The sequence below is a fragment of the Apodemus sylvaticus genome, chromosome 4, assembly GCF_947179515.1.
Source record: "Apodemus sylvaticus chromosome 4, mApoSyl1.1, whole genome shotgun sequence".
NCBI lineage: Eukaryota > Metazoa > Chordata > Mammalia > Rodentia > Muridae > Apodemus > Apodemus sylvaticus.
This window is the reverse complement of record NC_067475.1, coordinates 69782983-69800448: the sequence shown is the minus strand read 5'-3', so window position 1 is coordinate 69800448 and position 17466 is coordinate 69782983. Positions and strand designations below refer to the sequence as shown.

At 40.9% G+C, this 17466-nt stretch overlaps 1 pseudogene; it reads left to right on the top strand.

The window, feature by feature from the left end:
* Window positions 1-16170: 16170 nt before the first annotated feature.
* On the top strand, window positions 16171-17263 carry LOC127683604 (TD and POZ domain-containing protein 1-like; annotated as a pseudogene).
* Window positions 17264-17466: the final 203 nt, after the last annotated feature.

Genomic DNA, 17466 nt, shown 5'->3' with positions numbered 1-17466 from the left:
GATAAACGGGAAGGGGACTAAAGAGAAATGAGTCAGGACAATATTTTGCCCATCGAGACTGATTTTACTATTATTTATCCAATATATATAGTCTTTAGAAAACAACCCTTCCCTCCCCCCCCATCAAGGGGGAAGGCCACGAATTCCTTGGCTCTTCTTCTCAGCAGTTCGCCTGCTTCAAGTCTCATAGGTCTCTGCTGGTCTCCAAGTGAGACTGCCCTGAGGCAGCCTTTGTTATCAAGGTGAAAGTGTCAAGGTGAAAGCAGCTGTATTGTTCTAAGGGGAACAAAGGCCTGAGATAACACCAGCTGAAGGGTGGGGGCTGCCAGCCAGGAATGTCACAGCTTGAATGGAATGGGCTGAGAAGTCCAGCTCAATGCTGTGGGGGAAGGGACAAAAGGGCACAGAAACTGTATCCAAATTAACAAAATTAGAAATGAAAAGGGAGATATAACAACAGAAACTGAGGAAATTCAAAAAATCATCAGATTCTACTACAAAAGCCTGTACTCAACACAACTGGAAAATCTGGGGGAAATGGACAATTTCTTAGACAGATACCAAATACCAAATTAAATCAGGATCAAATAGATCATCTAAACAGACCCATAACCCCTAAAGAAATAGAAGGGGTAATAGAAAGTCTTCCGGCCAATAAATGCACAGGACCAGATGGTTTTAGTGCAGAATTCTATCAAACCTTCAAAGAAAGAAGACTTAACACCAATACTCTTCAAAGTATCCCACCAAATAGAAACAGAAGGAACACTACCCAACTCCTTCTACGAAGCCACAATTATGCTGATACCAAAACCACACAAAGATCCAACTAAGAAAGAGAATTTCGGGCCAATTTCCCTTATGAATATCAATGTAAAATACTCAATAAAATTCTTGTCCACTGAATCCAAGAACACATCAAAACGATCATCCTCCAAGATTAAGTAGGCTTCAATCCCAGAGATCGAGGGATAGTTCAATATATGGAAATCCATCCATTTTAAACACTACATAAACAAACTCAAAGACAAAAAACCATGATCATTTCATTAGATGCTGAAAAAATACTTGACAAAGCTCAGCATCCTTTAATGCTAAAAGTCTTGGAAAGGAGAGGATTTCAAGGCCCATATCTACACATAGTAAAAGAAATATACAGCAAACCGGTAGCCAACATCAAACTAAATGGAGAGAAACTTGAAGCAATCCCACTAAAATCAGGGACTAGACAAGGCTGCCCACTCTCTCCATATCTTTTCAATATAGTACTTGAAGTCCTAGCTAGAGCAATTAGACAACATAAGGAGGTCAATGGGATACAAATTGGATTGGAAAAAGTCAAAGTGTCAATATTTGAAGATGATATGATAGTATACTTAAGTGAGCCAAAAAACTCTATCAGAGAACTCCTACAGCTGATAAACAAGTTCAAAAAAAGTGGCTGGTTACAAAATCAACTGAAGCAAATCAGTAGCCTTTGTATTCTGAAAGGACAAGCAGACTGAGAAAGAAATTAGGGAAATGACACCCTTCACAATAGCCACAAACAGCATAAATTATCTTGGGGTGACTCTAACTAATGAAATGAAAGAGCTATACTGATAAGTAGTAGGAGATTATGCTAAGATGGCCTGCTTCAGAGTATTATATAATCTGTGACAGGTTCACCCTTCTTTAGAAAGGCTGTAAAAGATTCATTTTAGGGAAGATTCCAGTTATTAATATGCTCTTCCTATTATTATTAAATATCTATATCTATATATATCACTTAGTGATCTATATCTATATCTATATCTATATCTATATCTATATCTATATCTATATCTATATCTATATCTATATCTATATCTATATCTATATCTATATCTATAATCACTAAGTAATAGCACACCCCTTTGGAGCATATCTCTGCAGGTCTATGAAGATATACTATTTTATAGCAATGCTAAATAGACAAATAGATGACTTAAGGCTTAATGATGATCTTATTAGATTTCCTAAAATTATATCAGTGATTATTAAGCTCTTTTATAATGGGACTATTATTGGGTCCTTTTCTGATAGTCAAAACCTCAATGAGAACTCTGCCATTCTCCCAAGTGTCACCAGTTAACTGCTCTGGATCGCCTCCCAGATAAGATTATTCCTGAGAACTACACACCCTGACTCAGTGATTCCTTTAAGGAATGCCTAAGAGATCATGCAATGCAGTGTTCAGTGTGCCTCTGCCATCCTCTGCTCAGTCTCCAGGCAGTTTTCTTCTTTCAGGAGCCAGTCCACATATACAAGCAGTCACCTGTGGGAAGCTGCATCTGTGTGTTTGGCAGGATATAGAATTAGGGATCTAAACATGCTAGGCAAGTTCCCAAGCATTGAGCTAAACGTTTCCACACTTTGTACCCTCATTACTGACACAGGCCCTTTCTTCCTTTCTTAATTATTTATCAGATTTTCCTTCAGAGAACTTGGTCCAAGAAGGATGCAGAGCATCTAACATTTTGTTTCTGAGATTGATGTTACTCATAATTTGTTGTATCAGTGTACAAGGGAGCTCAGGTCTCCTTTCTCAGCACCACAGAGTATAAGACAAGGCTATTTCTAAGAATTGAAGGCAAATATCATCTACATCAAGAACTGAATATAACAAAAATTACGTTACTGCAAAACCCATAAGGGGATATAAAAAGCTCAGCTTGTGAGCTTTTCTGCTCTCCCATGGGCATTGGCTTCTCCCTGCAGACCAGCCCACCCTCTGCTGCAAGGTGAGCATGGTACAAGGCTCCTCCAGCATTTCTGGACAGAACAGGAAGCTTGCAATCAAGGTTCAAAAAATCTGAGACATCCACCTATCCTGTTTTCTATCCCAGAAAATGGTTAAGGGCTGGAGAGATGGCTCACTGGTTATGAGCACCGATCTCTCTTCCTGAGTTCCTGAGTTCAATTCCCGGCAACCACATGGTGGCACACAACCATTCATAGTAAGGTCTGACACCCTCTTCTGGTGTGTCTGAGGACAACTACAGTGTACTTACATATAATAAGTAAATAAAGCTGTAAAAGAAAAGAAAATGGTTAGGATGACTTCTGTTTGGACACATAGAATTCAGCCATGATCAGTTGATTCAGTGTCCAGAACGTGTGTGAGGCATTTCCAGACATTTCCGTGATAGAAGTCATTCAGGATGCAAACCCCAACACATACAAAGCATTTCTAGTTAAAAGTAAAACCAAGGTGTATTTGATCATAGTCCATAGTGTTGGAATGTAGAGCCAGAGAAATTTTAGTGATCTCCTAAAACACAGAGAGGTGCTCTGTTGCAACTCAAGAAGGATCTTTATTTTATTTGAGTTAGCTCCTGCCACACCATATCCATGTAAGGTGATTTCGGTGTTTGGGGAGCCCTGGATATCTATGTGGCAAGGCTATATACTAAGCAGCAAGCAGGGAGTAAATGTGAAAACATCTAATTGTAAAGCTACTGTGTCCTTTAACATAATTGGCTGGTGCTGGGTGTCATAACATAAACTATTTTTTTTGTTTTGTTTTTCCTCTGAGACAGGGTTTCTCTGTGTAGCCCTGGATGTCCTGGAACTCACTTTGTAGACCAGGATGGCCTCAAACTCAGAAATCTGCCTGCCTCCACCTCACAATTGCTGGGATTAAAGGCATGCTCCACCACCATGTGTCTAACATAAAGTTAACTTCTGTTCCCCTCTGCTTTGGTGGTCATTACGCAGGGGGTGGTGGCCTTGAACTCTGAAATCCGCCTGCCTCTGCAGTATTGGGATTAAAGGCGTGTGGCACCAGTGCATGGCTAAATATTTTTCTTAAGTTGAAGTAGGTAGATTCAGTTAAAATGCAGATTCTTCTGGTGGGGGGGGGACATACACATTTAATCTGAGAAAAACATACACCTTTAATCTGAGTCTTGAGGCAGAAAAACACATACCTTTAATCCATATCTTCAGACTAGAAGACACTCCCTTAACTAGGCCACACCTTCTACTGCAGGCCCACTATAAGCATAAAGAAGAAGGGAGCTTTTTTACTTTGGCTTCCTGCTATCATCTCAATAGCATGCCCATTCCTTCACTGGCATTAGACCCTTCTTCTTAAGACCTCCAGTACATAGTGAAGAACACCTGAGACTTCATACCTTTCAGAATAAGTAAATACTGACCCCCCATGTCCAGCAAGAGATAACAGGACACCGGGGAGTTTTCTTCCTCCAAGCAATTTATTAGGCAACCTTGAACAAAACTTCTTCTTCTTCCAGGGAGTGCCCACCAACCCTTCTTATGCTGTCCCAAGATCAAATCCACAGAAGTTTCAGAGACTACAATTTGAGACACTAGGTTCTCTGAGCTTCTCAGGCAAGGAAGAGGGCAGTGGTCAAGGAATTCCAGAGGGTGTTCAACCTGAGATCCAGATTCCCAAGATTTACCTTAATCAATGTGTTCCCAAAACACATAGTAGTGCCTGACACCTCCATACTAAAAGAAAACTGTCACAGCATATTTGATCAAATTGTGAACCCCAAAATTGTGTTATGCTTGGAAGAAAACTGTTTTTAGTTGTGGAGTGGCTCAGTCTTGGCACACACCTTTAATCCTTCTGGGTGGAATACAGACATTCACTTAGTACACACCTTTAATTCCAAACACTTAAGGTAAAGTTAGTTTATAGAAAGAAGCACCAATGTTCAGAGAAACTAAAAAATTAAAGAAAGATTAGACAGAAAAGGATATGCCCAACCATTACTAGAAGAGAGAAGAAAGGAAAGAGATCACTGCAGAGAGAAAGAGAGAAGAAACAGGTAAAGATAGAATGAGCCAGAGAGTGAGAGGACCTTGAAGATTAGAAGTGATTGTGAAAGTTAGTATGAGACCACGTGAGCAATTCAGGAGAAGATGAGAAAAGCCAGACTGAGTCAGTTACAGTGGAGCAGACTTTTGAGCCAGAACAAATTAAAGCAGACTGCCAGAGGTCAGAGAGAACTAGAAAGTGGTGAGCTTATTCAGCTGTAAGTCTCAGAAGCTGAGAGCATTCTAAACCGAGATATGAATTGAGGGAAGCTAGAACCTTCCAGGACTAGTCTTAGATGAGCAGATCAAGGCAGAAAGCCTCAGAGACAACAATTAATATGTGCAAATAAAAGTTACTTTTCTAGGAAATTATTTGAATTATTTGAAAGGTACCTGCACTGTCATTCCTGAAGGTAAGTATGGTATGAGAAGGCATCTTCAGTTTAGACACCAGTGTCCAGAAAGTGTTAAATACATCCCCAGATTCTCATCTTTCTGGACATGTGACAGCTACCACTGGTTGTCTGTGTAGCCTCTGTCTCCCTATCTGTCTCTGTCTTTGTCTCTGTCTCTCTCATCTCTGTTTCTCTCCCCCCCCCCACCCTCTCTTCCAACACACCCTGTCTCTTTCTACATACATTTGACTGTTGTTTTTTTGTAATGACAAGTTGTGTTCTCTAGTATGAGGATGCTTCCAGGGCTATATTCCTTCTGTGTGGTACAAAATTCTATTGGCTCTGGCAAGTCATCCATAAAATCACACCTCTCTGCCACCCCCTAACAAAATACCTCACAGAGGTCCCACTCTGCAACAGAGATTTCATTAGCAAAGCCTATGGTTGCTGCCCAGGGGGTCTCAGTTCTCCTATAGGAGGCAACTTCTACCTACATAAGCTTGTCCCTAGGAGCTAAGAAAACAATTTAGAACATCTCTCATGCAAAGGGCCTGTTGCACTGTGATCATCCACAAGATTTCAAATGTTAGACGTCAAGCAGGGGATCCTCCTATTGAGGCACCAAAAGCATGAGATACAGAGTCACTGATGTTCAGAAGTGACTAATAAGTTTCAATAAGTCTAATGTGGGAATAAAAAATTAAAATAGATTCAGTTATTGAATATTGAGGGATAAGCAAAATTGGAGCAAGACATACCGGAGAGCTAGGAGCTGTGGAGCTGACTGAAACACAGTAATTATTTCCATGTCCTCTAGGATGTGGGTCTCTCTAAGACATGACAACTGAAGAGATGAGAGTCACAGGCAGAATTTTACCTGTCAGTTTAAATGAGGGCAGTAATAACACCCTATTCTTTGATATGTGTTGAATATATGCTTTAACCCTTCAGAGGTTTGTGGCTCTGCTTCCTGCACTCCATAAAGGAGCTTTTCCACATGCCCTACATTTGGTGAACAACAAGACAGATGACAAGTTAAGGAAAACACCCCATCTTTGATCATGCTTATGGCAAAATCAGTGTTAGACCAGCACAAGTATAAATAATATCTGTGCAGAGATTGACATGTTACCTTCATTTAGGGAAGACTGATCCCAGTAAGCAAAGGTGATGCCTACTCTTGTCTAGACTACCTGTGGACTTAAGTAACATCCAAAACTGGAGGGTGTGTCTTTAAAAACATTTTTTTTTGCTTAAATTGAAACAGATAGTCCAATTCAAACACAGACTATTAAGTTAGAAAATCACATACCTTTAATCTGAGTCTTCAGGGAGGAAAACAAACACCTTTAATCCAGAATTTGAGACTAGAAGACCCACCCTTAATGGGGCCATGCCTTCTATTGGAGGCCTATATAAGCAAATGAGGAAGGAAGCTTTGTGTCTTTGCCTGCCTGCTCTCATCTTACTAGCAAGCCCATTCCTTCAGTGGCATTAGACCCTACTTCAGAATTCCAGCATATACTGAAGTAAACCTGAGACTTCAAACCTTGTGGACTAAGTAAGTACTGGCTTTACCCATTGTTGAAAAGCTGGACCTCAGTCTGTATGTTATATTCAGATATCCACTTTCAATTTATGTGGAGGAATTCATTCTACAGGTTCTCTACAGAACCCTGACTAATGAAATATACTTGAAATGAGAATGTATAGCATGCGTATATAGTTTAATATAGCTTTTGTATGGAATAGAGTTTATTTAGACCATGGGAAATTGAGTTGAGTAGGGATGAGAAGGAAGTAGAGGTAGAGAAAGACACACAGAGAGATAGCGTAAGAGAGAGAGAGAGGGAGAGAGAAAGAGAGAGAGAGAGAGAGAGAGAGAGAGGGAGAGAAGAGGGAGAGGAGAGAAGAGGAGAATCTGTCTAGTAACACATGGAGAATGAGGAGGATGGTGTAACAGGAGTGAGGGAGAAAGTGATTACAGAGTTTGGGAGAGGAAAAGACTAAAAGATGATCAGAGAGAAGTAGGGGGCAAACATCTCCTTTCATGGTGAGTCAACAGTACCTGGTTATTGCTAGGAAACTGTTGGGTGGACCCTAGAAAGAATTCTAACATTCCTTCATTTTGGATTAATTTAAAATAAAGGTGAAAACTAGGCAGAAATGATGGTGGAGCAGGGATAGGGACTCCGTGATCTTTAGCTATTTCCTGCTGTTTTGGGAGGATGTGTATTTGCGAAACTAAAGAAAATTTCTATTGGGAAGTTGGTTCCATCTTAGAAAGTTGGCTGTTTCCTTGCTATCCAGGGTTTGTGGAACCATCTTTAGGAAGAGGATCAGATCCAGTCGAACCATTTGTGTCTTGTTGGTTGGTGTGAGGAAAGTCCCAATCCCAGGGAAGAGGAGAGGAATCCCATGGTCTGGAATAGGTCACAAGTGGGAACTTAGGCTATTGATTGGCAGTTGTACTTATCCAAATGGAGTCTGTTTCATCCATGAGAGGTCAATCTCATTGTGTTTCTTGGAGCTTATAAGTTTACAAAAGAGATAAATGTAGTTAATAGCATGAGAAGTCTTCAGGATGAGCTTTGGGAAGACAGAAACCTTTTGTGGAACAGGAACCAGAAGGGCTTTTTTTCTCTCTAGGAGACTGACTGTATACAAATGTAGTATAATGAGAAGCATTTTGAAGTATGTATTGAAAAGACAATTAACTGGAAAATTTGACAACCTTGTGAATATGATAATTGATCATATAGTTTAGCATGAGAAACACCTTGAGTTTAGAGTTAAAATATTTAGAATGAGAAACTCTTTAAGTCTATAGGTTAAAGACAGTCAAAGGAAACTTCAAATTTGGACTTACAATTATAAAAGTGGGATTGTATAGTAGAGTGTTTTATTAAGGTTATGCTAATTTATAAAAACTATTAATGTTAGGACAGTGGCATAACAGGGAAGATAAATTTGAAGCATTTAGTCACTGGGAATTGAGCTTAGAAAAGGAAGTAACAGAAGGGTAGGTCTGAAAGGTTATATCTGAACTGTGTGTACTTTATCTTGAATCCTGTGAGTGAGGCAAACTTGTCTGTCTTTGATAAGATATCTGGTAGTCGGAAATCCAGGACACAATGAGAAGACCAAACCTAAGGATTATAGGCATAGATGAGAGTGAAGATTTACAACTTAAAGGGCCAGCAAATATCTTCAATAAAATTATGGAAGAAAACTTCCCTAACCTAAAGAGAGAGATGCCCATGAATATACAAGAAGCCTACAGAACTCCAAACAGACTGGACCAGAACAGAAATACTTCCCGTCACATAATAATCAAAACACCAAATGTTCTAAACAAAGAAAGAATATTAAAGGCAGTAAGAGAAAAAGGCCAAGTAACATATAAAGGAAGACCTATCAGAATCACAGCAGACTTTTCACCTGAGACTATGAAGGCTAGAAGGTCCTGGGCAGATCTCATGCAGACTCTAAGAGAACACAAATGCCAACCAAAACTACTATATCCAGCAAAACTCTCAATCACCATAGATGGAGAAACTAAGATATTTCACGACAAAACCAAGTTCACCCAATATCTATCCACAAACCCAGCCCTAAAAAGGATAATAGGAGGACAACATCAATACAAGGAGGGAAACTTCACCCTGAAAAAAGCAAGATAGTAACCTTTCATCAAACCCAAAAGAAGTTAAGCAATCAAATTTAAAAAATAACGTCAAAAATGATAGGAAGTAACAATCACTATTCCTTAATATCTCTTAACATCAATGGACTCAATGCCCCAATAAAAAGACACAGACTAACTGACTGGATACGTAAACAAGACCCTACATTTTGCTGCTTACAGGAAACACACCTCAGGGTCAAAGACAAACACTACCTTAGAGTAAAAGGCTGGGAGACAATTTTACAAGCAAATGGTCTCAGGAAACAAGCTGGAGTAGCCATTTTAATATCAGATAAAATTGACTTTCAACCCAAAGTCATCAAAAGAGACTCTGAGGGACACTTCTTGCTGGTCAAAGGAAAAATACAACAAGAAGAACTCTCAATCCTGAACATCTATGCTCCAAATGCAAGGGCACCCTCTTTCATAAAAGAAACTTTATTAAAACTCAAAGCACACATTGCACCTAACACAATAATTGTGGGTGACTTCAACACTCCACTTTCCTCAATGGACCGATCAGGAAAACAGAAACTAAACAAGGACACAATGAAACTAATTGAAGCTTTGGACCAATTAGATTTAACTGATATATATAGAACATTCTATCCTAAAACAAAAGAATATACCTTTTTTTTCAGCACCTCATGGTACCTTCTCCAAAATCGACCATATAATTGGTCACAAGACAGACCTCAACAAATATAAGAAGATAGAACTAATCCCATGCCTCCTATCTGATCACTATGGAATAAAAGTGGTCTTCAATAGCAACAGAAACAACAGAAAACCCACATACACGTGGAAATTGAACAATACTCTACTCAATGACACCTTGGTCAAGGAAGAAATAAAGAAAGAAATTAAAGACTTTTTAGAACACAATGAAAATGAAAACACAACATACCCAAATCTATGGGACACAATGAAAGCAGTGCTAAGAGGAAAACTCATAGCCCTGAGTGCCTCCAAAAAGAAAATGGAGAGAGCATACATTACCAACTTAATGACACACCTGAAAGCCCTAGAACAAAAAGAAGCTATTTCACCCAGGAGGAGTAGAAGGCAGGAAATCATCAAACTCAGGGCCGAAATCAATCAAGTAGAAACAAAGAGAACCATACAAAAAATCAACAAAACCAGGAGCTGGTTCTTTGAGCAAATCAACAAGATAGATAAACCCTTAGCCAGACTGACCAAAGGGCACAGAGAAAGTATCCAAATTAACAAATTTAGAAATGAAAAGGGAGACATAACAACGGAAACTGAGGAAATCCAAAAAATCATCAGATCCTACTACAAGAGCCTGTACTCAACAAAACTGGAGAATCTGGAGGAAATGGACAATTTCCTTGACAGATACCAAATACCAAAATTAAATCAGGACCAACTAGATCATCTGAACAGTCCCATAAAGCCTAAAGAAATAGAAGGAGTCATAGAAAGTCTTCCAACCAAAAAAAGCACAGGACCAGATGGTTTCAGTGCAGAATTCTACCAGACCTTCAAAGAAGAGTTAACACCAATACTCTTCAAACTATTCCACAAAATAGAAACAGAAGGAACACTACCCAATTCCTTCTACGAAGCCACAATTACGCTGATACCAAAGCCACACAAAGATCCAACAAAGAAAGAGAACTTCAGACCAATTTCCCTTATGAACATCGATGCAAAAATACTCAATAAAATTCTTGCCAACCGAATCCAAGAACACATCAAAACGATCATCCACCATGATCAAGTAGGCTTTATCCCGGGAATGCAGGGTTGGTTCAATATACGGAAATCCATCAATACAATCCACTACATAAACAAACTCAAAGAACAAAACCACATGGTCATTTCATTGGATGCTGAAAAAGCATTTGACAAAATTCAGCATCCTTTCATGCTTAAAGTCTTGGAGAGAACAGGAATTCAAGGCCCATACCTAAACATAGTAAAAGCAATATACAGCAAACCGGTAGCCAGCATCAAACTAAACGGAGAGAAACTTGAAGCAATCCCACTGAAATCAGGGCCCAGACAAGGCTGCCCCCTTTCTCCTTATCTTTTCAATATTGTACTTGAGGTACTAGCTCGGGCAATTCGACAACATAAGGAGGTCAAAGGGATACAAATTGGAAAGGAGGAAGTCAAACTATCATTATTTGCAGACGACATGATCGTCTACATAAGTGACCCAAAGAACTCCACTAGAGAGCTCCTACAGCTGATAAACAACTTCAGCAAAGTGGCAGGTTATAAAATCAACTCAAGCAAATCAGTGGCCTTCCTATACTCAAAGGATAAGCAGACTGAGAAAGAAATTAGGGAAATGACCCCCTTCACAATAGCCACAAACACTATAAAGTATCTTGGGGTGACTCTTACCAAACATGTGAAAGATCTGTATGACAAGAACTTCAAGACTCTGAAGAAGGAAATGGAAGAAGACCTCAAAAAATGGGAAAACCTCCCATGCTCATGGATCGGTAGAATCAATATAGTTAAAATGGCCATTTTGCCTAAAGCATTTTACAGATTCAATGCAATACCCATCAAAATCCCAACTCAATTCTTCACAGAGTTAGAAAGAGCAATTATCAAATTCATCTGGAACAACAAAAAACCCAGGATAGCTAAAACTATTCTCAGCAACAAAAGAAAATCTGGGGGAATCAGTATCCCTGACCTCAAGCAATACTACAGAGCAATAGTGTTAAAAACTGCATGGTATTGGTACAGTGACAGGCAGGAGGATCAATGGAACAGGATTGAAGATCCAGAAATGAACCCACACACCTATGGCCACTTGATCCTCGACAAAGAGGCTGAAAACATCCAATGGAAAAAAGATAGCCTTTTCAACAAATGGTGCTGGTTCAACTGGAGATCAGCATGCAGAAGAATGCGAATTGATCCATCCTTGTCTCCTTGTACTAAGCTCAAATCCAAATGGATCAAGGACCTCCACATAAAGCCAGACACTCTGAAGCTAATAGAAAAGAAACTGGGGAAGACCCTTGAGGACATCGGTACAGGGAGAAAGTTTCTGAACAGAACACCAACAGCGTATGCTCTAAGAGCAAGAATTGACAAATGGGACCTCATAAGGTTACAGAGTTTCTGTAAGTCAAAGGACACCATCAAGAGGACAGATCGGCAACCAACAAATTGGGAAAAGATCTTCACCAATCCTACATCAGATAGAGGGCTAATATCCAATATATATAAAGAACTCAAGAAGTTAGACTCCAGAAAACCGAACAACCCTATTAAAAAATGGGGTACAGAGTTAAACAAAGAATTCTCACCTGAAGAACTTTGGATGGCGGAGAAGCATCTTAAAAAATGCTCAACTTCATTAGTCATTAGGGAAATGGAAATCAAAACAACCCTAAGATTTCATCTTACACCAGTCAGAATGGCTAAGATTAAAAATTCAGGAGACAGCAGGTGTTGGAGAGGGTGCGGAGAAAGAGGAACACTCCTCCACTGCTGGTGGGGTTGCAAATTGGTACAACCACTCTGGAAAGCAGTCTGGCGGTTCCTCCGAAAACTGGGCACCTCACTTCCAGAAGATCCTGCTATACCACTCCTGGGCATATACCCAGAGGATTCCCCACCATGTAATAAGGATACATGCTCTACTATGTTCATAGCAGCCCTATTTATAATTGCCAGATGCTGGAAAGAACCCAGGTATCCCTCAACAGAAGAGTGGATACAAAAAATGTGGTATATCTACACAATGGAGTACTATTCAGCCATTAGAAACAATGAATTCATGAAATTCTTAGGCAAATGGATGGAGCTAGAGAACATCATACTAAGTCAGGTAACCCAGACTCAAAAGGTGAATCATGGTATGCACTCACTAATAAGTGGTTATTAACCTAGAAAACTGGAATACCCAAAACATAATCCACACATCAAATGAGATACAAGAAGAAAGCAGGAGTGGTCCCTGGTTCTGGAAAGACTCAGTGAAACAGTATTTGGCAAAACCAGAACGGGGAACTGGGAAGGGGTGGGAGGGAGGACAGGGGAAGAGAAGGGGGCTTAGGGGACTTTCGGGGAGTGGGGGGGGGCTAGAAAAGGGGAAATCATTTGAAATGTACATAAATTATATCGAATAAAAAAAAAGAATAAAAATGAAAAAAAAAATAAAGAAAAGATAGTTCCAAAAAAAAAAAAAAAAGATATCTGGTAGTCATAATTAGTTAACAAATTGACTAATGAGCTAATAAAGTGGGAGATTTAGATTTGGGGTAAAGAATTAGGGTTCTGTTTTCTAGAGTTAGCTTAGCTGTCAATGTAGTTAGACATTTATGAAAAGTAAATTAAAATCTAGAAGTCATTAATTAAAATGACAGAGTTTGCTCAATAGTCCACTACCTAGACAATTTTCCCAGGTACCTGGGTTCTCCATCATAACTCGGGCAGAGTCAATGTGGCCATTAGGCCCAGAAGACAAGAAGCTTTTTTCTTGAGGAGTAGAAATGTGGGAGAAAGCTGGGCATGGTGGTGCACGCCTTTAATCCCAGCACTTGGGAGGCAGAGGCAGGTGGATTTCTGAGTTCAAGGCCAACTTGGTCTACAGAGTGAGTTCCAGGACAGCCAGGACTACACAGAGAAACCCTGACTCAAAAAAAAAAAACCCCAAAATTTGTGAGAAATGACCCACCCTGTCCTAGGCAATATGAGACATTTAACTTTCTGGTTATCCTCAGTTTTACAATAATGTAGGCTGAGTGCCGGCATCAGCAAGGCAATGGAGCACAGAACCTCAGTGCTTATCATAATGCAGTCTAGCCAGTTTTGTCACTGCATACATCTTTTCAGAGATCTTGGTTGGGGGAGGGGGTGGTAACTGTTATGCTATGGAGTCTTTCTGTCCTAATAAGCTTAAACATTTGTTGTTACATTTAGCACTTTCTGAGAAGAATGAGAGCTAGTATCAATTAAGCATATCTGAGTTAGGCAATCTTTAACTTAAAGCAGTGATCTTTTACCTGTTTGCTATTCTAAATCTTTAAATTAATATTTAAATTATTATTTATCAAGGCAGGATAGACATCAGAGACCCTGTCACGATGTTCTAAGGTGAGGAGGCAGTGAGGTAGGAACTGCCCATAACAAAGATGCTGGGTGATCATGGGACTGTCATTAACTAAGATGGCACTAAAGCTACAGCCATTCATCTGACCTCCCTTATTTAAGATGGTGCTGAAGCAAAAGCATAGGAAAACCTTATCTGCTCACAAAAAAGATGGCAGACACTCACAAGACTGCCCAGAACAAAGGTAGTGCTGAAGGGGTGGATGGGAGAACAGGGGGATGGAAGGGAGCTTATGTGACTTCGGGGAGTGGGGGACCTGAAAAGGGGAAATCATTTGAAATGTAAATAAAAAATATATCGAATAAAAAAAAGATAAAAAAGAAAAAAAAGATGGTGCTGAAGCAAAAGCATAGGAAAACCTTATTTTCCTACAAAAAAGATGGCAGACACTTACAAGACTGCCCAGAACAAAGGTAGCACTGAAGCTACAACTCTGCCTAGAGGAATGTAGTGTGTTTGTTATATGTGGGAATGGCAGAAATAATTGTGATTAGGCAGATAAAAACATGTAAAAGGACATACGTATGGAGATGAATGGACACATTTTGTCTGGTGGACAGCAGGTCTCCCCTTTCACTGTAGTCAGCCTCTGTTGATGTGTACAGAGCAGTGGGTCTGATCTGTGCATGGAGCAGCTCAGCTGTCACACCTGGTTTAGAGCTGATGCAGAACAGAATGGAAAGAATTCAGAGAGCTGACAGTGGTGGTGGTGCGGGGACCCCAGGAGCACAGAAGCATAGGCAGCAGCTCAACCTCGTGTAAGCAGGGCACAAGTGGGGCAGGGCAAGGAAGGAAGCACCTTGGGTGGGTCAGGGAATAAGAGGCAGGGCCTGCAGCTGTGCTCTGTCTACCTGCAACTCGGCTCTAGCATAGCATGTTTTGTGTCCCATCGTTTTGGGTCAGGCAGGGAGCAAGAAAGCAAGGGGGAACAGAGATAGGAGAATAGAGGCAGCCATAGATCAAGGTGGAACACTGTTTCTCAGTGTTTATCATACCACAATCAAGGCAGCCTTCTCACTGTGCCTGTATGTGGGAGGGAGAGCAAAGAAGTAAAGTTGCAAGAGATGGAGGTAGTGGGAGGGGGCCCTGCATAGAAATCTTTCCATTTATCTGAATGGCTGGTGAGAGGTTTGTAAAAATTTAAGTGCCCTCAAACAGCAATGGAGAGTTATTGCTTAGTGGATATTGGGGCCAAATTTAGCCTGTGAATTTGGAAGCCTTTAAGAGTCCGTGGCATCTCAGGAGGGAGCATGGGAGTGTCAGCGAAGATATACCCTTTCTGGGTGAGATCGGCAGTTATTAATTTCTGCTAGCAGCATTCTGAGGAAATGTTTATAACTAAACAACAAGAGGGTCAGTTCACTAAGACTTCAAGCTTTGCGTTGTGGTCTGAGCTCAGGCCAGTACCTGAGTGGGCTGTGAGGAGAATGGTCCACAAAGGCCTGGGGTTTCACAACAGTGAGAAAAGGAAATGATGCAGAGGAGAGAGGAAATCTCACTCAAGGGAAAATGTCCTAAAATGAGGAGTGAGCAAGGATGCCAGTCTTAAAGACTGTAAATGTCACCATCCACCAGGACACCATAAAGTGGCTGTGAGGTCAACACCCCTCCCTTGGGACCAGGGGATGTATACAATGACCAGTGTGGGAGAGGGAGCTAACCAATTTGCTGATGTTTGGATGGATAGCTCTAGAGAGTAATATTGTTGCTGGCAAGTTCATGTGGCAGAGGGAGATGTTAACCTGTAAGTTTCTAAATCTGAGTCACAACATCAATGCTGTGTTTTATAAAAAGAAATGCAGGACATGCCTATGGTAAGGGTGGGAGGGGTACTCTGGCTGGACCATGCTAAGGCTTCCCTTGCCCCTAGGGTACCAGTCATATGACAGGACTAGCATAGAATAGAGTTTATTTGCAGCCTTGGGAGGGGAGTTAAGTAGGGATACTAAGAGAGGAGATGAAGAGGGAGAGGGAAAGAGAGAGAGACAATGAAAGACAGACAGACAGAGAGAGAGAGAGAGAGAGAGAGAGAGAGAGAGAGAGAGAGAGATTTAGAGAAATTGAAACTCAAATCGAATGTTTACCTATAATTGTATCCAAGAGGAAGACATATAAGTGACTTCTAGTTCTTCTTTCAGATCACCTTTAACTTCCAAATTCTACCTCCTTTAGAAATGTCAGGGGAAATGGAAGCCAAGAGCTGGGACTCCACACAGAACAGGGTTCAGAAATTCTGCTGAGTGGACCATTAGCAACTTTTCAACTTACATGTGGGGGATTCAGAAATAGATTACAAGCCCAGTGTTCTCATCAGAGGCCAGTGAAGAAGTGGCATGATGTTTGAGAGTACACACAAATGGGGTTGATGAAGAAAGCAAAGGTTACCTGTCAGTTCACCTGGTGTTGATCAGCCAACCAGGAAGCCTAGTTTGGGCCAAGTTCCAGTTCTGGATCATAAATTTCCAAGGAGAGAAATTTCAAAGTATGAAGAGCACGAAAGCTGCTTGCTTTCTGCCAAATCAACCACTGGGATTAAAAGTGTTCCTCTCTCGAAATTACCCCCTCTCCCTTCAGCATTGGCATGTCCCTCAAGACCTGCTCACCCTTTGCTGCAAGATGAGAATAGCGGTAGTCTTCTATAGCATGCGAGGACAGAACCTGACACCTGCAAACAAGGATCCAAGGCAGACGTTAATAGATGACCTAACAAAGCTGTGGGAGAAATCTCTTTTCACAGACTGCTCCCTATTGGTAGGTGACCATGAATTCAGGGCTCACAAGGCCATCCTAGCAGCTCGCTCTCCAGTTTTCAGAGCCATGTTTGAACATGAAATGCAGGAGAGACTAACCAACGTTGTGAAGATCCCTGACCTGGATCCTCAGGTCTTCAAGGAGATGATGGACTTCATCTACACAGGGAAGGCACCACACCTCAACAGCTACCCTATGGCCACTGATGGGCTGACAACAGCTGACAAGTATGGCCTGGAGGACTTGATGGTCATGTGTGAGCATGCCCTCTGCAGGATCCTCTCTGTGGAGAATGCTGCACACACTCTCATCCTGGCTGACCTCCACAGCAGAAAGAATCTAAAGACCCAGGCTCTGAATTTCATTGCACTTCATTCCTCTGAGGTCTCTGAGACCTCGGAGTGGAAGTCAATGTTGGAGTCACATCCCCACTTGGCAGCTGAAGCCTTCCACTCCCTGGATTCTGCACAGAATATTTTCTTTGAGCCCTCACTCAAACGCCTAAAGAGATTTTAGAAGCTAGTCAGACATGTCCAACACCTGTCTTCCAATGGCAACACCCAATGTAGCTATCAATGACTTCTGGTTAGAGTACAGTATTATGGGAGCATTTATACAGAATCTGTGGCAAGATAGCATGGTGGCTCAAGATTAAAACAGCTGTACTATGTTAAAATGGCAGGTGTGAGAAGGGCAGCACAAGAGTCTGAGTCAATCAA